This window comes from Natator depressus, chromosome 1, assembly GCF_965152275.1.
Source record: "Natator depressus isolate rNatDep1 chromosome 1, rNatDep2.hap1, whole genome shotgun sequence".
NCBI lineage: Eukaryota > Metazoa > Chordata > Testudines > Cheloniidae > Natator > Natator depressus.
In genome coordinates, this window is record NC_134234.1 from 142,185,536 (window position 1) to 142,203,213 (window position 17,678).

A 17,678-nucleotide genomic window follows, 5' to 3' on the forward strand; every position below is an offset into this window, starting at 1 on the left:
CACTTTAATACTACAAGAGATATTGAGATAGGTTCAGCTGTGGGCTATGCTGGTGTTTGCAAGGGGTGGGACCCTCGTGACAGAGAGCTTTTTCAGAGGGAGGTTGAACTCTGAAGGAGGGAGAGGGAGAGGAAGGGGGAGCTGAATAAAGCCAGCACAGATCCAAAAGTGGGCAGTACAGGCCAGGAAAGGGTTGAAGCTAGGACAGTTTCAGGATTTGTCCTGAAGGAGGACTGTGATTACAAATAGGGATAAATCTCTCCTCTGTGTGTGTAGGATCTCTCACTGGTTCAAGGAGGTGCAGTTTGCTGTAGGATTAGTAGAATTAGCTACTGCTGCTTTCCCCTGTTTCATTTAATTTAACTCCTTGAATGACATGTCCTTGTGCACTCTCAGTGCTATGAACATTCAAATGAATGGAGCAGCATGATAGATGATTTAAACTGGGTGGCCATATTAGTGCTGCTTTGATAACTATGCTTCATCCAGTCACAAGCACAACAGAGGTTAAATTGCTTTAGGCTGTACTTTGTGTGGCTCAACTTTGAATTCTGACTTTGTGCTGCTGAGTTGTTTTTATTCCCATTGCAGCTAGAGAGATGTACAAAGATAAAAGGATTCCAGGTTACACAGAAAGGATAAAGAGTGTTGCTGGGTGGATTGTGAAAAATATACAAGTAAAGCAAGTTTCATAACTCATAAATCCTGTGCAGTCCCCCTAGGAGACAAGTGGATTGTTTCTATTATTCAGTAAGTGACCCACTTTGCAACATAGTTTTTAATCTAACATTGCAACTTTCTTTTGCATGGGTGGATGGCAGGGACAGACCAATTAGCTAAAATAGTCCCTTATAGGAGACTATCACGAGGGATAGTGTTTTGTTTTATACTTTTTGAATACATTACATTTATTTATTATAGAATTAGGGAATCAATTGTCCCTTTAAATCAGTTCCCTCATTAGCATCAGTGGGAATTACCCATAAGTAAGGAAAGAGCCCTATATTTTTGCTTCTTTCTGTTCCTTTTGAGCATCAGTCTAAGCACTTTATACTAACGATTTGTGTAAATGCAAATTGCCCAAGAAACATTTTAAAAATGGACATAGCAATTCAGCAAATGACAGAATAACAGAATAAGGTAAAACACAACCGGCTTGATTGGCTTTATACATGTAATAGCTGGTTTGGAATAGGGAAACACCCTTTCTCTTATCACTTGATATATCAGTTCTTTGAAGTAAACTGTCCAACTCCAGATAGGGTGAACACACTGCAGTTAAAACAGCAAAGGCAGCACATGGCATTAGGTTTTTGGCGACAACATGATTACATGGGTCTGTATGTAAAAAAATCTTTTTCTTTCAAAGAGCTATTCAACATTGTTTGTGACTCCCTTCTGCTCATTCCATATATGAAATTAAAGACCAATAAGTACCAAAATAGGTAGGTTAGCATTTGCTAAAATCTAAGCTCATTCCATGTAAACATATTTTATGCAGCTGGGTGAGAACAGGCACGAAACTATTTTGAAGACATAATTACGATATTTTAAGATGCTGTCCTTATTAAGATATCACAATACTTCTAATGGTAGGAGTAATCTTCACAGTATTTTTCCATTGACACATCCATTATTGCAATGCACATGAATGTATTTAAATTCTAAGATGTTGCAGTGCTTTAATCCCTGTTTAATTTTCCCAAACTTCATTTGAGATGCACATCCAAAGAAACTGTTTCTCAAGCGTTCCTATCCATATGGCCATGGCTTTACAGCCATTCCAAAGTGTGTACAGGCTCTGCTATCAACAGCCTAAGGCTATGGCAGTCTGCAGAAAACTCCTCCCTAGTGGATTATATTAAAGATCACATGAGCCACTGACTTATTTACAAAAGCTTAAAGTATGAAAACTCCTGATCAATCCAAAGTTTCCGGATCTCTTTTGCTGCTTGTAGAATCTGTTTCTTAATTTCTGCACTAGCATAGGTTCTGTACACCAAATTGTCTAAACTGCTGGAAGTCATTGATGTAATAACGATCTGAATGAATTAATTTTAGCAAGGCCTATATGATTGCATTAAGGAAAAGTTAGTCATAATGGACTACAGTTGGCTTGTCTTCAGGTGTTAATTGGAAGAAATTGTTTAAGTACACATTGCATTCTGAACATCGGAAAAATACTTCTTTAGACTGAAGATAGTCCAGGACAAATATATGCCCAATTTCTTTCCTCATGAATCCATTGTATATCTTTGGGTAGTACCAGAATGTACAGGGGTAATATCGTCCACACAGTGTGCTCTAGGAAGTTTGGATTAAATAGGTAATTTATTTGCATACCTTAGAACCAGAGAAATTAACACATCTTGGACTACATACTATCTCATCAGATTATGGCATTCAAAATCGAAAATTTATAGTGAAAAGAGAGAGAGAGATGCAAATAAGTGGTAGGCTAATAATAGCATGCCCTGTTTAGGAAAACATTCGAGTAATAGATGTCTGCACAGAATAGAAATATGTTGCCAGTTCTAATGGGAGCTTTGCTTTATTGAGGATCACAGAATTTGCCTCTCAGTTATTAAATAGAAAGTCATAATCAGAGTAACTACAGAGCAAAGCAGGGAGCCAGTATCAGTCTCATGGATGGCACATGCAGTTATAGGCATTGCTAGAATCTCTTTCAAGGGGACAGCAGGAGGTGCTCTGGGATTCATCTAAAAGTAACATACATGACAAAATGTTCACATTTATTAACACTTATTAACATTTATTAATTCTAAACCACTGAAGAATTCAAGGATTATATACTGATGCCATTACAAAATATTGAATTTTCATTTGTGACACTCACTGGTAAACCCCAAACTTAATTCTTATGAAGTTGGTAATGTATAATTTAGTTCTCTTGAAATGTGTACTCTCTGGTAACATTTTCCCAAGCAAGATTTATTCCTTAATGTGTTTATTTCAAGAATAAAGTTAATCCATCCAAGAGTGTTTCCTCAAAAGGCTTATGTTGGGAAGACATTTACTCTTACTCTCTCCAAAAATCTTGGAGAAAATATTTTGATGCAAGGCCTTGTCTACAGTACTTGGTTATTTTGGAATTAGCCGAGTTACCTCGAAATAAAACTGATTCCGTCTACACGACCAAACCAGTTTTTTCGATTTAAAGGGCTCTTTAATCCGATTTCTGTACTCCACCTCAGCAGGTGGAGTAGTGCTCAAATCGAGATCACAGTTCTGGGTTACAGGTACTGTGGACACAATTCGACGATATTGGCCTCTGGGAGCTATCCCAGAATGCTCCTTTGTGGCCGCTCTGGACAACACTCTGAACTCCGATGCACTAGCCAGGTAGGCAGTAAAAGCCCCGGGAACTTTTGAATTTCCTGTTTGGTCACCATCAGCACAGATGACCATCAGCACAGTTCACTATCACAGGCGACCATGCAGAATCCACCATCACAAGAGACCATGCAGTCCCGGATTCGCAGATGAGTTCCAGCATGGTCCGAACGGGAGGTACTGGATCTCATTGCACATTGGGGAGATGAATCTGTTATGGCAGAACTATGTTCCAAAAAAAGAAAAGCAAATACATACTCTAAAGTCTCCAGGGCCATGACGGAAAGAGGCTACTCCAGGGACACAGAGCAGTGTTGTACAAAAATCAAGGAGCTCAGGCAAGCATACCAAAAAGCCAGGGAGGCGAAGGGGTGCTCTGGGTCACAGCCCCATACATGCCGCTTTTACCGTGAGCTGCATGCAATTATGAGGGGTGATGCCACCACTACCCCACCACTGTCCGTGGATACCTGTAAGGGGGGAGTAGCATGGAGCGAGGAGGATGAGTTTTTGGAGGATGAAGAGGAGGAGGAGGAGGACAATGCACAGGTGGCAAGTGGGGAATCTGTTTTTCCCCCTATCGAGGAACTATTCTTAATGCTGGAGCCAATAGCCTCCCCCCACTCCCAAACCATGCTCCCAGACCATGACCCTGGAGAAGGCACTTCTGGTGAGTGAGAGCTTGATTGGAGCCATGCGGTGGGGTGTGGGGGGAAACCCAGCCATGCTGGGCTGTTCATGTTTAGTTTAAAGGGCTCGTCCCTGCTCAGAGCCTCATCGGAGCTCCGTGGTGTGTGTGTGTGTTTGGGGGTGGGGGTGGGGGTGGGTGTTGTGTGAAGCGATCATCCCAGAGAGCCCACAGGCAAACCCACCTGGCATTGCTTGCTATGGGAAAGGAGGCCCGGCAGTTTGAAAGCATTGAAATGAATGTGGAAGAAGCAGAACCCCGCGTGCCCCTAGGGCTTACCATGGCTGCCTGAAAGCTGAATTCTGTTGCCTGGCCACATGTGATGGCTTACTCACCCCAAAGCGGCAGGCACTTCAGTATAAGAGGCAAAATGCGACTTTGTACAGAAAGAACATGTGCTGTGTCCTATGAATTGCCTGTTTCACTGAGAAAGAGTGTCTCCTTTGTTCTTTAAAATGTATCTTTTAAAATACTACCCTCCCTTTTTCTCCTGCAGCAGGTGCAAATGTTTCAACGTGGCCCCTATGTACTCCGTCCCAGAGGCTGGTCCAGATTAGAAGGTGGAAAAAACGAACTTGGGACAACATGTCTGCCTAGCTCATGAAGTCCTCCCACACTGATAGGGCCCTGTTGAATGTGTGGAGGCAAACAATTGCATAGTCCCGTAAAGCGTTACATGAATACGAAGAGAGGAGGGACGTGCGTGATGAGAGCAGGCAGGATGCTATGGTCAAGCTCATGGAGGAGCAAACTGACATGCTTTGCTGTATGGTGGATCTAATGCGGGAAAGGCAGCAAGACCACAGACTGCCGCTGCAGCCCCTGTATAACCACCCTTCCTCCTCCCCAAGTTCCACAGCGTCCTCACCCAGATTCCCAAGAACACGGGGGGCGGGGGAGGCTATGGGGACCCACACAGTCAACCCCAGAGGGTTGCACAAACAACAGAAAGCTGGCATATCTGAAATTTTGATTTGGTTTCTGGACTTGTCCTTCCCTCCTCCTCCACCCCCCTAATCCAATACTCCCCCTCCCCAGTCTAGCTTCTGATTTCTCTCAATGTTTTGTGCAACAAATAATAAAGAACATTTTTTAAACAATTGTGACTTTATTTCCTTTCATATATACATAGGGGGAAGGTAACTTTAAGAGAAACAAACACAACTCTCACACCGTACCCTGGCCAGTCATGAAACTGGCTTTCAAAGCTTCTCTGATGTGCAGTGTGCCCTGCTGTGCTCTTCTAATTGCCCTGTTGTCTGGCTGTGCGAAAGTCGCCACCAGGTGAATTGCCTCAACCTCCCACCCCGCCATAAATATCTCCTCCTCACTCTCACGGATATTGTGGAGCACACAACAAGCAGCAATGACAATTGAATATTGGTTGTGCTGAGATCTAACTGAGTCAGTCAACTGTGCCAGCGCGCTTTCAAACGTCCAAATGCACATTCTACCACCATTCTGCCTATAGTTGAACTGCTCCTTACTATTGTCTAGGGTGCCTGTGTACGGCTTCATGAGCCAGGGCATTAAGGGGTAGGCTGGGTCCCTGAGGATAAGTATAGGCATTTCAACATCCCCAACAGTAATTTTCTGGTCTGGGAAGTAAGTCCCTTCCTGCAGCTGTTCAAACAGACCAGAGTTCCTGAAGATGCGAGCGTCATGCACCTTTCCCGGCCATCCCACGTTGATGTTGGTGAAATGTCCCTTGTGATCCACCAGTGCTTGCAGCACCATGGAGAAGTACCCCTTGCGGTTTATGTACTGGCCGCCCCGGTGTCCTGGGGCCAAGATAGAGATATGCGTTCTGTCTATCACCCCGCCGCAGTTAGGGAACCCCAGCGCATTAAAGCCATCCACAATGGTCTGCACATTTCCCAAAGTCACTACCCTTGATAGCAGCTGGTCAATGATTGCGTTGGCTACTTGCAGCACAGCAACCCCCACAGTAGATTTGCCCACTCCAAACTGATTCCCGACTGACCGGTAGCAGTGGGGAGTTGCAAGCTTCCACAGGGCTATGGCCACTCGCTTCTCAACTGTGAGGGCTCCTCTCATTTTGGTGTCTTTGCGCTTCAGGGCAGGGGACAGGAAGTCACAAAGTTCCATGAAAGTGGCCCTATGCATTTGAAAGTTTCTCAGCCACTGGGAATCATCCCATACCTGCAACACTATGTGGTCCCACCAGTCTGTGCTTGTTTCCCAGGCCCAGAATCAGCGTTCCATAGCATGAACCTGGCCCAACACCACCATGATCTCCCAATCACCATATGCTGTGCTGTCTGTGTCCATGTCCTAATCAGTATAGTAATCGAGCTGTCGTCGCTTCCTCACCTGGTTTTGCAGGTACTGCACATACTGCTGGATAATGCACGAGGTATTTACAATGGTCAAAACTGCAGCGGAGATCTGATTGGGCTCCATGGCTATGGTGCCTGCACGGGTAATCCTGGAAAAAGGGTGCGAAAAGTAGGAGAGCAGAGTGGCAGTGGAAGCTGTGCTGTTCGGTTCATGGTAGCCGAAAAAAGGAGGAAAATGGTTGTCTTCTGTAGCTTCCATGGAGGTGGGAGCCCAGGACAGAAAACATGGAGAAGCTTGGAAGTGTGGCAATAGTGGGAGAGCAGAGTTGGCGGCGGAACCTGTGCTGCTCGGTTCACAATGGCTGAGCAGAGTTGGCAGTGGAAGTGTTCGATGAGGAAGAGAAAGAGTAGATAGTAGAGATTACATAGGAAGATGAGAAGAAATGAGAGGTTGATTCATAGTAGCAGGAGAGCAGCGGTGCACCATCTGCTGAAAGCAGTATGGCATCTTGTCAAGGTTCCTTCACCACTCTGAACTCTAGGGTACAGATATGGGGACCTGCATGAAAGACCCCCTAAGCTTATTCTTACCAGCTTAGGTTAAAAGCTGCCACCACCAAAGTGTTACACAAAGAACAGGGAAAGAGCCCACTTGGAAACGTCTTTCCCCTCAAAATCCCCCCAAGCCCTACACCCCCTTTTCTGGGAAAGGCTTGATAAAAATCCTCACCAATTTGCATAGGTGATCAGAGACCCAAACACTTGGATCTTAAGAACAATGAAAAAGCAATCAGATTCTTAAAAGAAGAATTTTAATTAAAGAAAAAGTAAAAGAATCACCTCTGTAAAATCAGGATGGTAAATACCTTACAGGGTAATCAGATTCAAAACATAGAGAATCCCTCCAGGCAAAACCTTAAGTTACAAAAAAACACAAAAACAGGAATATACATTCCATTCAGCACAACTTATTTTATCAGCCATTTAAACAAAACAGAATCTAATGCATATCTAACTAGATTGCTTACTAACTCTTTACAGGAGTTCTGACCTGCATTCCTGCTCTGGTCTCAGGAAAAGCATCACACAGACAGAGAGGACCCTTTGTATCCCCCCCCTCCAGCTTTGAAAGTATCTTGTTTCCTCATTGGTCATTGTGGTCAGGTGCCAGCGAGGTTATCTTAGCTTCTTAACCCTTTACAGGCGAAAAGGTTTTTCCTCTGGCCAGGAGGGATTTAAAGGTGGTTAGCCTTCCCTTTATATTTATGACACGTCTGCACACCAAAATGGAGCGAAATGATTGTCTGCCGTAGCTTTCTGATGACACACACCCAGAAACACCCGCGAGAATGTTTTTTGCCCCATCATGCACTGGGAGCTTAACCTAGAATTCCAATGGGTGGCAGGGACTGCGGGAACTGTGGGATAGCTACCCGCAGTGCACCCCTCTGACATTCGATGCTAGCCTTGGTACTGTTGACGCACTCGGCCGAATTCACGCTCTTTAGTGGGGACACAGAAGACCGAATGTATAAAATAGCTTCCGAAAATTTGAATAGAATAATTTCGAAATGATTTCGTACTGTAGACGTACCCTCCATTCTTCCTTCTTAGTTTGATTATTCCAAACTATATTCACTCCCTACTAGTTTTATTTCTGGGATAATTACCCCACCCCTCACAGCCCTCTCCTACACACTCATCCAGCAATTTCTATTTTTCAAGCAGCTTACTTCTTCTTTTCCTGCTGTAACAATCAAAATATTAAGCACAAATCTTTGCTGCTGACAACTACTTCTTAAGAAAGTGAGTGTGTTGGGCAAAAAGCAAACACAAACAACTTTTTCATCTCTTGGTAAAAACAGCAAATAATCAAATATCACAAGCATCACCTTACAATCTGGGTGTGATTGGGTGTTTATGCACAGCAGCTCTGTCTGAAAGCCCGCAACAGAGTTTCTCTGGATCAAAGGAGGAGGCACATTGATGAAAAAAGGGTGGGGTCATAAGCTGAAATAGACCAGCCAGAGGAGGAGCCTTTGCAGGATGAAAGTGTTACTTGTATGTCTGATTTTTGGGAGTGGAGAAATTTGCTGATTTTTAATTTTGTTTACTAGTTTTCCTATTCCAATCACAGAAAAAGGTAGTGCATATGAACATATTAAAATCAGGTCAAACCAATCTTGGTTTTCCTAGTGCTGCTCCAAGATGTGTAGGTGGTGGCAACCGAGTAGATGTGAATAATTGATTTTACAGCTTGTTCCCTAGAGTCAGTCATTTCCATCAGTCAGCAGGCGAGTGAGTGTTTGTGCTTCAAACTGGGTCCAGCTCAGAGCATGTGACATCTGTGCTTAGAATAGACTGTAATACTCTGAGTCTGCTAATTACAAACATTCATACAAGGAGTTTAAGTCCATCACATCTTGTGCAATTCAGCTCTATTTCATGGCTTATATGTAACTGGTTTACTATGGTGAAATTTTTGACACATTTTGCTTTCACACAAAGCCTTTTTAAATCCTTTCCCTTCTAGATGAAAGATGCTATATAAATAAAAATTATTACAGCTGTCACAATCATTTCAATCCAAAAATCTCTCTTAGTTACAGATATGACAGACCAGAGGTTCTGGGACTGTGTGGAATACGAATAATCCCTGGGTGTCAGGGATTGTTAAATAGCTTGCCTGACTAAATAAATAAGTCTTTGCACTTTATATATAATCTACAAAGCCCATTATGCATAATAATTAATAAAATCTGAAAATGTCCTTATGAGTTACAGTAGATATGCAAACAAACAAACAAACAAACAAACAAAAACAAGTCACCCACCCACCCACAAATTCCCCTACATCTTTGTCAAGATTAAAATGTTTGTTATTGAAGTTTAAATTGAAGTTTTACTTAATTAGCAGCTTTGGCAAGGGAATGTCTTCGGTTTGCAGAAATGTAAGTTACCATAATAGGCCTTTTGGCTCTGCCTGAAAGCTGCTGGTGTGCCTGGCAAGGTCCTCATCCTTCTTGAAGAAATGTCCTGCCAAAGTGAGAGCTTAGATACTAGGATGTCCAGCTGGTTTGAGCACAACAGTGGCATCCACTGAGGGTGTGTGACCACCCCGGAGCTGTTCAACATCATTATTGACCAAATGATGGAAGCCATATACTGGGGATGGTACTCCAGGGCTTCTGCATAACAGACCTTAAATATGCAGATGACACAGCTATATTTGCATCCTTGTGAAGTAATCTCATAAAGGCCCTGAATATATTTACAGAAGAAGCATGTAACCTTGGTCTTCAAGTCAATTGGAAGAAGACCAAACTGATAAGAGTGCCTGATGGACCTCTCCCTCTACCCATCAATTATGAATGAATTCATCAACTCATTTGAGTATCTTGGCTCTGTTGTTACCAAGGAGGGATGTTGCCTTGCTGACATGAAACACTGAATCAGCAAGGCTACAGGTGTTATGCATGCTCTTTGGAAGCCTCTCTGGCATCAATGCCACACATCAACTCGGATTAAGATACATAACTATCAAACAGCAATGGCTTCTGTCCTTTTGCATGGCTCTGAAACCTGGGCCATCACCGAGATGCAAATGCACCAACTGGATGCTTTCAATGTGAAACAGCAACAATATGATGAAGGCATGTGGTGGTTTCATCATGTTGTAGATGAGGATGTCAGGTATTAGACCAACCAGACTCCAGTGTCTTCCCAAGTGACTCAGTGTTGGCTCAGGTGGCTTGGCCATTTGCTCCATATGCCGGAGTCCATACCATTCCACCAGCTTTATGCATTTGATCCAACAAAACTGGAAGGAATTTTCTTTCAGGGCAGATTGGAAGAGGTCCTGGGGTTTTTTTGCCTTCCTCTGTAGCATGGGGCATGGATCACTTGCTGGAGGATTCTCTGCACCTTGAAGTCTTTAAACCATGATTTGAGGACTTCAATAGCTTAGACATACGTGAGAGGTTTATCGCAGGAGTGGGTGGGTGAGATTCTGTGGCCTGCATTGCACAGGAGGTCAGACTAGATGATCATAATTGTCCCTTCTGATCTTAATATCTATGAATCTATGAATCTATGGATGGAGAAGGCCTCATGCATGATCTCACACATACTGGAGGGATGTCATGGCTTCTGCCCTTGCCAGCCTCATCCTAAATATAGAGCAGGCTGCAACAGAAGCAGGATACCAGGTTCCCTGGAAATGGGTGGTCCAAAGTATGCACTCTGCACTTCATGAGCAGGAGAACTAATGAATGAATGTGCCCAAATCTAGCAAACATTTAAGCAGTGCATTAAAGAGGGAATGTTTATGCAGATTATCAGCTGGTGTAAATCAGCATATCTCCATTGACTTCAGTGGATCCATGGCGATTTACATCAGCCAAGATTCTGTCCCACAGTATTTAGATCAATTGGGTCTGCTGGAAAAAGTTGATTAAAATCTTATTGTTGTTGTGCTCTAAAGGGTAAAGTAGCATGACAGAGTTTGTCATTATCTAGGGTTACTGCATTTTTTTTAAAAACATGTAATTAAAGACAATTTTCAGCCAAGTAAAGTCTGAAACGCGATGAGGATCTGGAGGTTGCATTGCCCTATATCTCTCCTCTACAAATATTATCTTTTGGTGGCTTTGAGATGCAGTTCCCTTATGGGAAAATCTCATAAAATGTAATAATAACAATAATTTAAAAAAAACCCTAGAGAATGTTTATTAAAAAGCTTATAGGCTTTAACAGAATTTAACAGCAAAGGTATACTCTATGATGATTTCTATTAAATTCTAGAGTTTTTAAGACTAATTTCTACAGAACCTAGTTACATTTCTATACACCCCTACTGGTTTAATCCTTATTGAATTCTATAGACTTTTCCATCAGGGTACAAATAATTTACTGGTTATTTATTTGCTATGGTTCAGGAAGTCTATTTTTCATAAAATGGAGTAGCTCTGTAATTTAATCTTTAAGCTTGTAAATGTACATCCTGACCATAAACAAATGGATACATAAACAACTTGAGAGCTTTTTTTTACAGAGGGACTATAGTTGCCATAACTGATTAGAATATCTGACCATCTACTCCATTATCCTATCACTGGCATTGACCAGAACCTGACACTTCAGAGAGAGGCCAAAAAACCCCATAATGTACTTGCTGAATTGTGCAACACTAAGGGGACTGGAGAAGGGGGAAAATTCCTTCCATGAGGTTTGACTTCCTTTGTTTCTCTGTCTTACCTTGCATAACTGCAAATGTTGTTAATGCCAATAAACATATGCAGCTGGGTTTTTCAAGTTGCTGAGTAATCTCTTCCTTAGAGATTTCTATCTGTTTTAATGCTTCACTATGGTTTTCTATAAGGAATGCCCTTCCTCCCACATCTTCTTAGTAAAGACTCAAGCAAAGAATTCATTTAACTTCTCTTCAATAACATTATCAACCTTGTTTGTCCTTTGCATTTTTTCTTTGCCTCTCTAATTTCCAATTTATACCTTCTCTGACATGACAGAATAGAAAACAAGCCTGATCAAAATCCTAGCTCTAAACATCCCTGAACTTTGGGAAAGTTCAGATTCAGATCTGAATTATCAAGGTTCGAGCCCATCTATCAACTGAACATCATTTTGGGTAGTATTTCGGTATTTTAAAAATATGCGTCATTGACATCAATAAACATTCCACCCTTCAGCCAAGGGCGGATCTTTTTTCTGCCCTTTAACTTTTTCATTTCCTCCCCACTTCTGTGTTAACCAGCTGTGTCTCTGACAGCTGTGTGTGTCTGAATAGTTGTGTCCTGCAGAAGGGTTGACTGGAACCAGGGCCAGTGCTCAAAATTCAGGGCTGTTTTGACATTTGAACAGTGGCATCATTTATTCAACCAGAGTGAGGTGAGTGAATCTATTAAAGCGGAGGAATATTTGTACAGGGTGTGAGAGAAGAATCAAACAAATTAGAGATGTAAGAGGCCTATTGAAGCAACTACAACATTGCCCTGCTAATTTATGGTTGTTACATGATTGTATATACTTAAATGTTTCTGCCAGTGCATCATTAAATGGTTCAAGTCAGTGGACTTCCCTAGGGAGGCTTCCACCCTTTAATAGATATAATTGTTAGTATCTATTTTCCTGATAGTCAGCCTAAATTTTCCTTTATGATATTTGAAGCTCTTTGCTCCTAGCTCTTTCTCCTTGACCCTCCCTAAACAATTTCTCTCCCTTCTTGGTATTTGCAACCTTTAAATACTTGTAGCAGCCCAGGTAGGGATGTGGTAACACTGTATCCCCTGATTACCCTGGTCACAGCCATTTCCCAGCCAGCACCATCACATTCTGGAGCTGCGCTGAATGGGTGGGTTCCTCCCCTCAGAATGGGAGTTGTGAGCACCTTGCGCGCCTGCACTCTGAGGCAACTTCCACCACAAGAGAAGCTGGCTGAATCAAGCCTACATACTTGAAGGTTGATGGTGTCCCTGTAAGCAAATTAAAACATACTGATGATAAATATTTTCATGCATTTGTAGGTGCTGTGATTTGTGGACTGTTTGCTCAGAAATGCTGTTCAAATTGCGTAATTACAAGTGAGGAATGTTACTGCTTACTTCCATGCAGTGATGATTTGGCATGCACTTTGATCTTCTGAATTGCTGATCAGAGTATATAATGTTCCTTTCATTTATTAGTTAAATCCATCTTGTGACTAGACATAGTGTAGTTCTCAGTGCATTCCTCACATAGCCACATATCAGTTCTACACAATATTAGATTTTAATCTAATGCACTCTTTTCATCTAATTCTCTGCACTATGGATTTGAATTAAGCAGGGTATATTTTTCCTGTTCAAAACATTTAAAAAAAATAAGAATGCTTTAGTACTTCAGTATGTTCAGCCCCAGAGACTAAATGGGGCCGGACGAGTTACATCCGAGAGTGCTGAAGGAATTGGCGGCTGTGATTGCAGAGCCCTTGGCCATTATCTTTGAAAACTCGTGGCGAACGGGGGAAGTCCCGGATGACTGGAAAAAGGCTAATGTAGTGCCAATCTTTAAAAAAGGGAAGAAGGAGGATCCTGGGAACTACAGGCCAGTCAGCCTCACCTCAGTCCCTAGAAAAATCATGGAGCAGGTCCTCAGAGAATCAATCCTGAAGCACTTACATGAGAGGAAAGTGATCAGGAACAGTCAGCATGGATTCACCAAGGGAAGGTCATGCCTGACTAATCTAATCGCCTTTTATGATGAGATTACTGGTTCTGTGGATGAAGGGAAAGCAGTGGATGTATTGTTTCTTGACTTTAGCAAAGCTTTTGACACGGTCTCCCACAGTATTCTTGTCAGCAAGTTAAGGAAGTATGGGCTAGATGAATGCACTGTAAGGTGGGTAGAAAGCTGGCTAGATTGTCGGGCTCAACGGGTAGTGATCAATGGCTCCATGTCTAGCTGGCAGCCGGTGTCAAGTGGAGTGCCCCAGGGGTCGGTCCTGGGGCCGGTTTTGTTCAATATCTTCATAAATGATCTGGAGGATGGTGTGGATTGCACTCTCAGCAAATTTGCAGATGATACTAAACTGGGAGGAGTGGTAGATACGCTGGAGGGGAGGGATAGGATACAGAAGGACCTAGACAAATTGGAGGATTGGGCCAAAAGAAATCTGATGAGGTTCAATAAGGATAAGTGCAGGGTCCTGCACTTAGGATGGAAGAATCCAATGCACCGCTACAGACTAGGGACCGAATGGCTAGGCAGCAGTTCTGCGGAAAAGGACCTAGGGGTGACAGTGGACGAGAAGCTGGATATGAGTCAACAGTGTGCCCTTGTTGCCAAGAAGGCCAATGGCATTTTGGGATGTATAAGTAGGGGCATAGCGAGCAGATCGAGGGATGTGATCGTTCCCCTCTATTCGACACTGGTGAGGCCTCATCTGGAGTACTGTGTCCAGTTTTGGGCCCCACACTACAAGAAGGATGTGGATAAATTGGAGAGAGTCCAGCGAAGGGCAACAAAAATGATTAGGGGTCTAGAGCACATGACTTATGAAGAGAGGCTGAGGGAGCTGGGATTGTTTAGTCTGCAGAAGAGAAGAATGAGGGGGGATTTGATAGCTGCTTTCAACTACCTGAAAGGGGGTTCCAAAGAGGATGGCTCTAGACTGTTCTCAATGGTAGCAGATGACAGAACGAGGAGTAATGGTCTCAAGTTGCAATGGGGGAGGTTTAGATTGGATATTAGGAAAAACTTTTTCACTAAGAGGGTGGTGAAACACTGGAATGCGTTACCTAGGGAGGTGGTAGAATCTCCTTCCTTAGAGGTTTTTAAGGTCAGGCTTGACAAAGCCCTGGCTGGGATGATTTAACTGGGAATTGGTCCTGCTTCGAGCAGGGGGTTGGACTAGATGACCTTCTGGGGTCCCTTCCAACCCTGATATTCTATGATTCTATGATTCTATGATTCTAAAGTCCTCTGTTAATCTAAAAACCAGGTACGGCACTGGTAGGTAACTTAAGTGGGGGCAATGCAATTCTTCACACCACACAACCAGTGTGCCTCAATCCTGTTCAGGAAAAACTGTTCCAGGGGTGAAAGCTAGTTTATTCTTCATGGCCACTAAATCCTTGACCTCTCTCGCTATTTTTAACTTGAGCAGGTGGGGCAGGAAGTATGAATATTTCTGATAGATTTGTTTTTCATCTGAGCGGGTGAAATACAGCACTATATGGACACATTATGTTCTGATGGCCTGCCTCATTTGAAGAAACATTTATACCAAGTGCTGTCGCAGTGGCTTCTTTATTTTTTTCTCTCGTTGTTGTAGTCCCTGCAGGGACTACACTGAAGAAAAATCAGGGGATCAGCAGAATGCTGCGGCTATTGCAGAGCCTTTGTCTGGATCTGTGTGTCAGTATAAATATGAACAGTATTTCACTGAACCTCAGCTCTCATTATTTTGGGCCATTTCCTCAGCAGGTTATCACACAATACCAAGGACAAGTTGGGTTCATGATTACTTGAATGAAACTGAGAATAAAAGAACATATTCTTCTTTGTGAAAAGAAAACCTGCCCAAACGGAGGGAAATCACCACAAATATACTTTGCATCTGCTCATCTAAACAGACTTTTTCATTGTGGTATGATATGCTTTCCAGTCCTCTATTTTTACCCTCATCCGTCCTTTTTAAATAAACCATCGTTATAAGCACATCACTGCTAGATTGTGTTGGCCCTTTTCATTGCAAACATCTTATAAATATTCAGTAAATACACTATTGAGATATCACAGACCTTCCATTCCAATGAGAATCTCAATCACTTTTAGCTCTATCCCCAAACCTGGTGCTCTATAGCATCACAGAAAGACAACAAGCAACTGTAGCCGTATTGCACTGGATCTTTAAAAAAAAAAAAGAAGCCATTATTGACTTTTATCCATGTTCTAAGATTGCTTGGGGGAAGGGCAGGGAAGTTCTGAGTGACAGACAAGTGACTCTCCCAAACCACATAACTGGAATTCTCAAATAGTGGAACAATCGTCTGAGTCGAACAATCGGAACCCTTTGGTGATAAGTCAAGTGGAGGCCCCTTTTTTCCAGTTGAAGGCATCACAAGGACAAAGAAAAGCTCAGTTAGAAGCATGCTTCAAAGAGGTAAGCAATTGAACCTGGAGCAGAATGCTCAGCAAACACATACTTTCATGCTAGTGACCCACTTCCTCACCAGCTGGGCACTGCAATGTAGACATGGCCATAACAGTTAGCTTTGTGCACATAGTTTATTCACAAGATGCACTAGTAATTTAGAACAGTGTACAATGGGTGTATGAGTAGGGCTGGGCAGGTATGGTAGCTGGGGCCATATCACTACTAATGGCTAGTGCTGAGAACAATACTTTCATTTCATTCTTGAAAATGCTGCTCCTTAACACAGTATTTTAATTAGTACTGGTTACATTTTTTAGCTTTAATTGTTTTGACAAAACATTCCTTCACCCTCCCCCACAATGATTTTTTTCAGAAATGTTTTTCTTTTGAAACTTTTTTCTACAAAAAAGATGAAAAATATTCAATTATTTTAACTTTTTCATGACAAATATTTAACATTTTCTTGCCAGCTCTTGTTTTAATACAGTTACAGTGCCAAACACAGCTGCCTTCTAAAAAGCCCTCCTACATGTACTGTGAGAATTTTGGGACTACACCAAAACCGAGTGCTGGGTTTTATGTCTGACTTTTGTTCATCTCAAGTTAGTTACTGACAGTTACATTATTTCTCTAATTATTTCATTTCCATTTAGTGTACATTAATTTTCTGTCAGCCGCTCATATTAAGTTTGTAAAAGCAGGGAGGTCAACCTAATTAGTGTAGTTAATATATTTATTTCTAGAGTATATACTCAATTCATTAAAATATGTTCTTAGTTGTTATTCAAATGGTGAAATAATTATGACATTAAAATGAAACTTTCTCTTAAACAACAAAGAGCTCAAATAAATAACCTGAAAGATCCAAACATTTGTAAAAAATAATAATCCAGGAATAAACAAACAAGAACATTCTTCCTTGGTTGCAAATTAAAATAGCCTGTCCAACAAATAGTTTGCATTGTTGCTCGGGTGAGCACAATTTAAATTTTTTTGCCCAAGTCAAAGGGCAGGCTATTTAATATGCAGAACTTTTCTACTCCCAGATAAAACAGAGGAGTTTGTCAGAAGTGGAGGCCTTGCCTTCACTGATCAAAAAGGTGCATATTTACCTTGGGGTAACTAACATGCATATGCTATCCCAAGGTAAAAGCACGTGAAGACCAGGCACTTGATTTTTACTGCCAGGAAAACAGTCCCTCCAGGGATTTACCATGGTGAATTTACCTTCTGGTAAAACTGATGTGGCAGGTCTTCACTGTGTTTTTACCTCGGGATAGCACATGCATGTTAGTTACCCCAAGGTTAATACATGATAGTTACCTCAAATAAAAAATGCATTTTTTTTAGCAATCAAGACAAGGTTGTTTCTTCCCCTACTTCACTAAACAATTAGCCTCTCTCCGGCCAAACCAGGGGCTGTAGTATCAAAGATGAGCCCTTAAGGTGGAGGGACATGGGTGGTGCTGGTTCAGGCACAGAAAGCCCCTGGGTTAGCAAGTCTTCACCCCTACCAAGGATGAATTGAAATGCTAGTGTGAGGTTGAAACACCATGGTTAAAATGCCAGCAGCCAGGCACCCTGTTTACAGTAGCGCTCTGACCATTGTTACCACTGGTCTAGAAAGGGCCTGAGTGTCATCTTGATATTTTACCCAGCTACCAAAAAGGAGACAACCCCT